Genomic DNA, 10166 nt, shown 5'->3' on the forward strand with positions numbered 1-10166 from the left:
TAGGAGTCTCCAGTTGGAAAGTGCTTACAACTTTGTGTGTGTGTACAAGTATGAGTGTGTGTGGTTTACTTTCAATCCTAGAATTATTCTAAATTATTGAATCCAGATAGTCTCTAACCATCCAATCCCAACACAAAAGTGCATTTTTATGTGTCCCATGACCAGTGATGAACATGCATTATAAACCAAGGATTTTGATCAATTCAAATTGTGCACTCAAAATTTTTTTTAAAAGACTCCCAGAAAGGAACTACCCTGATTTCCTTGGCTACCTATAATCAATCATCTGTAGCAACTGAGCACCATACACTAAGGACTCAGTGCCAAACAATCATTATCTCAGCTAACCTCCTATCATGCAGGAGATACTATTATTATTACCATGCAATACATAGGGTTCATGGATGGGTTAAAGTGACTTGCCCTGCATCACATAGCTAGCCCAATGTCAAGCCTAAATGAGGTTTGTATGGCTCTAAAGATACTGGTCTTATCATTATGCTACAAAAAGTATTATAAGTATTTTTATAATAAAAGTACTTTTAAAGTATTTTTCTCCCATGCTTTTAAAAGTGTTTTTTTCTCCAGTCTTGTTGTATGCATATACAAAATAATATGTATGTCTGCCTCGGACGTTTTGGCCCTAAAATCAGGAGGCCCAGCACAAGAGCTGGAACACCGTGTTGTGGCCTGACCGCCATAAGGTGGCAGCAGAATCTGAAGCTTTTTCATTGACATGCAGTCCAGCCCCTTCTTGCCCTACAGGAATCTGCCCAGGTAGTAGGAGCCCTCCTTGTCCTCATTATCCTTTGATCACTAGTCTGGCTTCAAAATTTGCTTTTCATCATCCCACTGCGCTGCTCCTCACAAGTGAGCAAACACAGAAATGGCTTGCATTAAAACACCACTGTTGGACTTCCCTGGTGGCACAGTGGTTAAGAATCCGCCTGCCAATGCAGGGGACACCAGTTCGATCCCTGGTCCGGAAAGATCCCACATGCCGTGGAGCAACTAAGCCTGTGTGCCACAGCTACTGAGCCTGTGCACCTAGAGCCCGTGCTCCGCAACAAGAGAAGCCACTGCAATGAGAAGCCTGTGCACCGCATGGAAGAGTAAAGCCTGCGTGCAGCAACGAAGACCCAACGCAGCCAAAAAAAAAAAAAAAAAAAAAGGACACCACTGTTGCTAACACACAGTGAATTTTCTGTACTTGAGTCCTATTCAAGATGTAACTTGTATAAAACCAAGGGACTTGGTTTTACCCTGAGACTTCCCTGCTGGTCCAGTGGTTAAGAATCCACCTTTCAATGCAGGGGGCACAGGTTCAATTCCTAGTCGGGGAACTAAGATCCCATATGCTGCGTGGCACAGCCAAAAAATTTAGAAAATAAATAAAAGAAGCTGTATTGAGGACTGCTGGTCAGAACATCCTTTTAACACACAATGAAGCTGAACCTTTGACAGTCCTGTGGAACAGCAAGATACTGAATTTGAAGGTTCCTGGAGCTGGCACCAGGGGCAGTGGAAAGCTACCTCTCCTCCATCCTTCCCCACTGTGCTCAATTCTCACCATCTTCATGAAGGCAATGAGCTCTGGCTAGATACAAGTGCCTGTGGCTCTGGAAAAGACTCTCGGGAGTGTAGCCCCAGAAGGAAAAAAAGCCAGAAAGGTTATCTAGACTGTTTCAAAAAAATTCTGCTGCTTCTCCTGTGTTCGGTTAGGGCAGAGGGTGAGTCTCCTTGTGGCCCCTTCTCACCCATGGTGCTCTTTCTGACCAGGGCTCCTTTGGGTCTCTGCTCCTGACCATGATGCTCTTCCACAGCTGGGTGAAGCCCCACCCTACAAAGGTCCTTGTTGTCAATGCAACCACATCTCAGACAAACATTTGGGAAATTATGCTCTTGCAGTGCGGGCTGGACAGAGAGGGGGTGACCCAACTTTGAAGGAGGGGGACCTCACTGTGGCAGCCCCTCCTACTACCATCATCTCCCCATAGCCAATTGTCCCAGCCCTTGACAAGCTCTAGTGTTTTATCCCCTCTGAATTTGACTGTTGAGGGAAGTGACCCCACGATGTTACATCCATTTAATAGACCCCTTTGTTGGTCTGAAGGATTAAGGGGAGTGAAGCGATAGGTGTTGCAGTGGAGGGAGAAACACCCCAGGGTAAGGGGCCAGCGTGAGGGACAGCTGAGATGGCTGGAACTTGGACAGTAGGAGCAAGCAGCGCAAGATAAGATCAGGGGTTGATGGGGTTAAAATTTTTGATCTTTATCATGATAGTGATGGAGAGCCATTCAAGAGTTTGAAACAGATTAGTGATATAACCTGATTTGTGTTTTAAAAGATTATCTGTCTGCAAAATAATCTGGAGCGGGGTAAGCATGTTAGAAGGATATAGCTGTGGCCTAAGTGAGAGGTGATGGTGGCATGAGGGTGGTGGCAGCCTGGATGAAGAGAAGACCTATTTAGAATCTGGGGGGAGAGGAATGAAAGATGCGTTTACAACACAAAGATAAGGTTATTTTCCTGTGACCATGCTTACCCTTCCATACACACTCACACCTACATTTATACTTTCTCTCCACCTTGGAGGGAAGATTTTCTCTGTCAATCATCTCAGAGGAAGAACTCAGGGACCTGGTGGCTTTGGGTAAGGAGATAAACATACAATAGGTGAAATGAGAAGAGTGAGATCCCAAGGTGTGGGTCAATCTAGGTCAACAAATCTTTTCAACTTCATCTCTCCAGGCCCTCTCTAAGAACCCTGGAGAAAAGCTAGCCAGCTGCTTCCCAGGAAACAAACAGCTCCCTGAGTCCTGGTCCCTAGAGAAGCTGCACCAGAGTGCCATGGCAACAGCAGTCATGTGACACACGTAGGCCCCCACCTCCATGTCCCCAAGGACCCAGAGCACCGCAGTTGGAAGGAGGTTTGGGAGTAGGACCCAAACCTCCTCACGCAGGGCCTCTTAACTATCTTGGTGACGGACATAGCTGAGGTGTGGTGTTTTTTGACTTTAGCTCTCCACAAGGGGCTAATCTAGCCCAGCCAGAGGGAAGGGTTTAGGGGGGCTACAGGCCAAAGGACAGGAAAAGCTGGAGGCCATGGAGGAAGAAGCCAGGTGCCAAGAGAGGGAGGTTGGCCACTGGCCTCCAGGCAATAGAATCAAAAGTAAGAAAGTGCTCAAAAAACAACAGGATGGGGGCATATCAAAAGGACACGGGGGGCCTTCCCTGGTGGTTCAGTGGTTGAGAATCTGCCTGCAAATGCAGGGGACACGGGTTCGAGCCCTGGTCTGGGAGGATCCCACATGCTGCAGAGCAACTAGGCCCGTGAGCCACAACTACTGAGCCTGCACGTCTGGAGCCTGTGCTCCGCAACAAGAGAGGCCATGATAGTGAGAGGCCCGCGCACCGCGATGAAGAGTGGCCCCTGCTTACCACAACTAGAGAAAGCCCTCACACAGAAACGAAGACCCAACACAGCAAAAAAAAAAAAAATTTATTAATTAATATACTCCTACCCCCAACATCTTCTTTAAAAAAAAAAAGGACACAGGAACTGATCTGACCACTGATCAGTGGTCAAAGCTGGAACAATGTAAGCAATAAAATAAATAATATAGTATTGGATTATTATCCAAAACATGAAATAAACATACATGTGTTCATAGTGATAAAAATATATGTTTGAATACATAAATAAATGGGGGCAGGAGAGAAATCTTCCCCCCGAAAATTCGTTTATCATACGCCAATTGTCCCTTCTCTAGGAGGCAGAGCTTAGTTCCCCTTCCACACCTGAGGGTGGACTTGACACTGGCTGTATGTCAAAGAATAGAGTTTGGAAAGGGAAAAATAGTAACGTTACTATCAGTGGAGGAACCTGGCAAACACTGCCTTAATCATGTGATCAAAGTAAACATCATGGGTGATGTGTGGATTTATATGTCCCCTACTGTGATGCAATGAGAAGCGACTTCACCACTGTGGTATTATTTCCAGAAACTCATAACCTCAGTCTAGTCATGAGAAAAACATCAGTGAAACCTAAATTGAGTGGTATCCTACGAAGTACCTGACTGGTATTGCTTCTCAAAACCACCAAGGCCATGAAAAACAAGGAAAGCCTGAAAAACTGTCACAGATTGAAAAAGACTAAGAGACCTGATGACTAAATGCTATGTGGTGTCCTGGATTGGATTCTGGAGCAGAAAGAGGTCATTAATGGAAAAACCCAGTGAAATCCAAATGAAGTCTGGAGTTTAGTTAACAGAAATGTCCCAATATTGGTTTCTTAGTTTTGATAATGTACTATGTAATGTAAGATGATAATATTAGGAGAAACTGAAACTGAGTGAGGAATACACAGCAACTCTCTGCACAATTTTCACAATTTTTCTGTAAATCTAAAATTATTCTAAAGTTAAAAGTTTACTAAAAATATGTATCTCAGTACATAGAGAGCTTCCTCATTTGTTTTTACTACTGTATAGTCTCCATTGATGGATTTACTGTAATTTATTTAACCATTTCTTTACTGATGGACATTTAGGTTGTTTCCAATCTGTTTGCTATTACAAACAATGGTGCATGAATGATATCACACTTACACATGTGCAAGAATATCTGTAGGATGAATTCCTAGAAGTGCTATTGTTAGATTAAAAAAATATTGGTGAAACCGGAGGGAAGGGGGCAGGGCATAATCTTTAAAAGAATGACATAGCCGTAGGACTTCCCTAGTGGCGCAGTGGTTAAGAATCCGCCTGCCAATGCAGGGACACTGGTTCAAACACTGGTCTGGGAAGATCCCATATGCTGTGGAGCAACTAAGCCCGTGAGCCACAACTACTGAGTCTGCGCTCTAGAGCCCACGAGCTACAACTACAGAAGCCCATGCCTAGAGCCTGTGCTCTGCAACAAAGGGAAGCCATCGCAATGAGTACCCCACGCACTGCAATTAGAGAAATCCTGAGCACAGCAATGAAGAACCAGTGCAGCCAAAAATAAATAAATTTATTTAAAAAAGAATGACATAGCCACAGTACATGATGAAAATTAGTGAGAACCAACTGGGTCCAAGAAGGTGGAAGTTTCAACTTCCAGTAGACCTTGAGCCTCGTTCATTGTACGCTCATTGTAATACATTGGCATGCTAAATGACACACCCACATACTCCATGACAGTTTTGAGGGCAACCATAAAAGGTCAAAAAGTGGGCGGTGACCCAGTTCCTGAAAATCCCTGTCCCTTCCCCCAAATAGTTGGAATAATCCTCCCACTCATTAGCCTATGAAATTATCCAGCCCATAAAAACTAACCATGCCATATTTCAAGGCCTCTGAGATGGCCTGCACTCTGCTTATGGAGTGTTTCTCCCAAGCTCTCTCACCTTCCGAGATGGCACACACTCTGTCTGTGGAGTGTGCTTCTCTCTAAATAAATCTGATTTTTACCTATCACTTTGTCTCCAAATTCTTTTGTGATGAAGAAAGAACCTTAAGTTCACCGGCAGCTTTGGCACTTGTCATTTTGGTCAATACAGTGAAATTGCCTTCTCTAGATGTTGAACCAATTTATACTCCAGCCAGCAATGTCGGAAATGCCTTTTTCCCCACATCCTCCCAACATTGGTTATAATCAAACCAGCTATAGATCAGAGGTTCCCATAGCCCCCTCCTCAATTAATTTGCTGGGGCAGCTCACAGAATTCAGGAAATCAGTTCGTTGCAAGGGATATTAAAGGATACAAATGAAGAGATACACAGGACCTTCCACCCCAGTGGAGTTTGGGGTGCGCCGCCCTCTTGGCACACGAATGCATTCTGGTTCACTAACCTGGAAACTCTCCAAACCCCATGGTTCAGTTATTTTTATGGAGGTTTCATTAGGTGTGATCGATGAAATCATTGGCCATTGGCCATTGAACTGTCTCCAGCCTTTCTGTCCTCCCTGGAGGTCGGAGGGTGGGGCTGAAAGTTCTAACCTTGTAATCACATGCTTGGCTCCTCTGGCTACCAGACTTTATCCTTAGGTTGCCTGGAGAACCTTCTAATAGTCACCTTTTAACATGAACTCAGGTGTGGTTAAAAGGGCTTGTTATGAATAATAAGACATCAATTTCACATTTAGGTTTCAGGAACTGAGGACAAAAGACCAAATATTATCACAAAAGATGATGCCATTGTTCCAATCGTTTAGGAAATTCTAAGGATTTTGGGAGCTGTGAGCCAGGAACCATGGTGGAAGACCAAAATGTATATTTATTATAAATCACAATATTACAGGTTTATAATAGTGTGTGGTATGCAGAATAGTGGCCTCCAAAGATGTCCATGTCCTAATCCCTAGAATCTGTGAATGTTATCTTATGTGACAAAAGGGATTTTGTAGGTGTTATTAAGGATCTTAGATGGGAGATTGCCCAACATGTCCTAGGTGAGACCAATGTGAAGCTGAAACTGAGCAGGATCCTGTGGGGCCTTCCTGGGTACGAAATCCCCTCTGAATCTCCCATTTCTTGTCTGTAGGAAAAAGGCTTTAGTTTCCTGGGTCTTTTCTGAGTTCCAAAGAGCAGGCACACAGGCAGTTACTAATTAGGGAAGTGAGGGAATGCAGAAACAAAGGAAAAGCAGTTAAGAAAGGTAATGACAATAGTTCAACAATAAGACAGAGTCCTAGTTCCTCCTCAAGGGATATACATAACAATCTGACACAAATCTTCAAGATGTTCTGTAGGAATTAACACTCGCCCCCAGCCCATGCAAGTGGAGGATGGTGACCTCATGCTGAGCACAAGCACTAGACCCCAGACTAGCTGGAATGAGAAGGTTGATGATTAAAATTCCTGAAACATTACCCTGTTACCTCACCACCAGCCAACCAGAAGAAAGTCATGTATCCTGCAGCCCTCACCCCAAATGTTGTCTTTAAAAGCCCTTCTCTGAAATCCATCAGGTTGTTTGGGGCTTTTGAGCATGAGCTTCCCATTCTCCTTACTTGGTGTCTGCAATAAACGCTGTACTTTCCTTCACCACAATCTGGGGTCAGTAAATTGGCTTTGCTGCCTGGTGGGTGAGTGGACCTAAGTTCAATTCAGTGACTTGACCTAAGTTCAACATGGTGACTTATAAGGGGTCTTATTGTAACAGGGAACAGCCAATTCTGACTCCATGTTAGGTCTGTTTCTTTTACTTTATCCTTTGCCTTTCATTGTTTTTGTTATTATAATCACTGTCTATAGCTGTAAGCATACATAATGGCCTGCTGCAGGGAACCCTGCCCCTCTGCCTGACTGTTAAACTAAAAAGACTTTGTTCAGCTTACAGAGAGACATTCTGATCCTGCCCACCTGTGAATGGCTGCAGAAAAGAAGAAATTACCACATTCCCTCCTATTTTGCAAGATAAATGGCCTTTTACTTTACTTCCTCACCTCCTCCCTGTCTCTGTTCTATAAAAGAAACTGGCATCCAGACCCTGATATGGAGACCCTAGTCCACCATCTTCTTGGTATGCCTGCTTTCCAAATAAAGTTGCTATTCCTTGCCTCAGCACCTCGTCTCCAAATTTATTGGCCTGTCACGTGACAAGCAGAACAAGCTTGGACTCGGTAACAAATTGTGTTTCTACCTTAGGACTTTGCACTCTCTGTACCCTATGCCTGTACTGCTTCCCCTTCATCCACAATCTTAACATGGCTGGCTTTTTCTTGTTATTCAGAGCTCAGCTTAAGCGTCACTTCCTCAGAGATACCTTCTCTAATGATCAATGTAGAAATTACCTGTGTGGCCTCTACTATGTCACTGCACTTAAAAATATATTTATTTATTTTTATTGTAGTAAAATATACATAACACAAAATCTACCATTTTAGCCATTTTTAAGTGTGTAATTCAGTGACATTAAGCACATTTACATTGTTGTGTAACCATCACCACCATCCATCTCTAGAACTTTTTCATCTTCTTAAACTCTGTGTCCATCATACAAAAGGTCCCCATTCCTCCTGCACCCCCAGCTCCTGGCAACCACTATTTAATTTTTGTCTCTATGAATTTGCCTATTTTAGGTACCTCATATAAGTGGAATCATACAACACTTGTCCTTTTGTGTCAGCTTATTTCAGTTATCATGTCTTCAAGTTTTAGCCATGTTGTAGAGCATGTGTCAGAATCCCATTCTTTTTTAAGGCTGAATAATATTCATATATATAATGCATATATGTTATATATATATATGTAAAACAGATAAATGGAAAAATAAAATGTGATACATTTTGCTTATCCATTCATCTGTTGATGAACACTTGGGTAGGTTCCATCTTTTGGCTAATGTTAATAATGTGACTATGAACGTGGCAAGTATCTGTTTGAGTTCTTGGTTTCAATTCTTTTGGGTATATACCCAGAAGTGGAATTGCTGGATCATATGGTAATTCTATGCTTAATGTTTTAAGGAACTGTTATACTGGTTTCCACAGTGGCTGCACCATTTTCCATTCCCATCAACAGTCACAAGTGTCCCAATTTCTCTGCATCCACACCAACCCTTGTTATTTTTTGTTTTTTGGTAATAACCATACTAATGTGTGTGAAGTGGTATATTATTCCATTTCAGTTCTCTACATAGCCCTTGTAACTAGCTGAGATTTTATACACACATACATTTTTACCTCCATCAACTATTTTGTAATCTCCATAAGAACAGGGATCTTGTTTACCACTGTATTACCAGCACCTAAGAGTGCCTGGCAAGTAATATGAACAACAACAATAATGACAATAGCTGCAACAAATAAAATAGCCAACATTATTATGTGCCAGGCGCTGTTTTATAACAATGTAACAGTTCTATAGGAGAGGTATTATTCTTATTATCATGATTTTACAGATAGGAAAATTGGGGCACAGGGAATTAAGCAACTTGCTCAAGGTCACACAGTGTCACTTTAGTTGCTCAAAAAATATTTTTTGAATAGAAGAGTAAAGGAATGAATGATGGGGAAGGAGGATTTTAGGAAAATAAGTTGGTAGACTATTGTAAAAGTCCTGGCACAAGTTGTTAAACCTTGACTTCTGGTACTAGCAGTGGTGATAGACAAAGGGTGGGTGGAAGCAGGCCACTGCAGAAGGAGAATAAATGACAAGTTTCATGGTGTAAATGTGTATTCAGGAATGTCTCTCTAATGTACAAGAAAATTAGATTGTCTGGGATAGGCACATAGGTTGTGAGAGGGGGCTTAGAGACAGACCTCAAGGAGGTGAAGGGAAAACTAATCCCAAACACTCCTGATGATGCCATACATTTTAGTACTTGGTTATTTTCAATTTAGCACATTGTTGTATTCTGTCTTTGTGAATTTTCCTATTTGATGTAGAGAAGAATAATGTAATTGAGCTTCTACTTTGTCTTTCATTCTTCTGATTTGCTTCTCCCATTCCTAAGGGGCAGTCTGGCTTTGGGTACCATTGCCTCAGAGCCATTTGTATGTCAAGACAGAAATGAAAGTAGTCAGAGGGAAGTTTACGATCCTTGATGGTTGATACTAGACTACAGAAAGAGGGAGCATGTTAGTGTCTGAAGGGATAAGGCTAAAGTGGAGAGGGCAGAGGGGAAGAAAGAGTTCTGCAAGATTTCGGGGCTAACTTAGGGGTTCTTAAACATGTAAGAGCCCTGTCCCATTGGGGCATCCTGAAGAGGTGGTGAAACAGTAGAAAGGAATAGCACACAGTGCACCCCAGACTCCAGGGTTGCCAGCCTTACAATGCTTCCTAAGGGGAAAGGTGGTCTGGAGGCTGTGGAGCTACTTATGAAGTAAGTAAGTAAGTAAGTCCCCCAGGGCTGGAACAATGAGCATCTCAGTGCTGCTCCCGGAAGTTCCCCCGGGCCTTTGCTCAAGACTGGATTGAGATTGAATTTTCACTAACCAGAAGGTTCAGAATTTGGAAGTAGACTAAATTTGACTGAAGGGAACTAAATTAATGCACTATTTCTTGCATACCCAGTTTGTAAAGCAAAATTTATGCCACTTTAGGTGTGCTAGTCTGCTCCCCTGAATAGAAGAGACACTCTCTAAATGCAAGGATCACTTTTTATCATTCATTTGGTCAACAAAGATTTATTGAGCACCTTCTATGTGGTGGGAACTGATCTAGGCACCGG

The sequence above is a fragment of the Hyperoodon ampullatus genome, assembly GCF_949752795.1.
Source record: "Hyperoodon ampullatus genome assembly, chromosome: 15".
Classification (NCBI taxonomy): Eukaryota; Metazoa; Chordata; class Mammalia; order Artiodactyla; family Ziphiidae; genus Hyperoodon; species Hyperoodon ampullatus.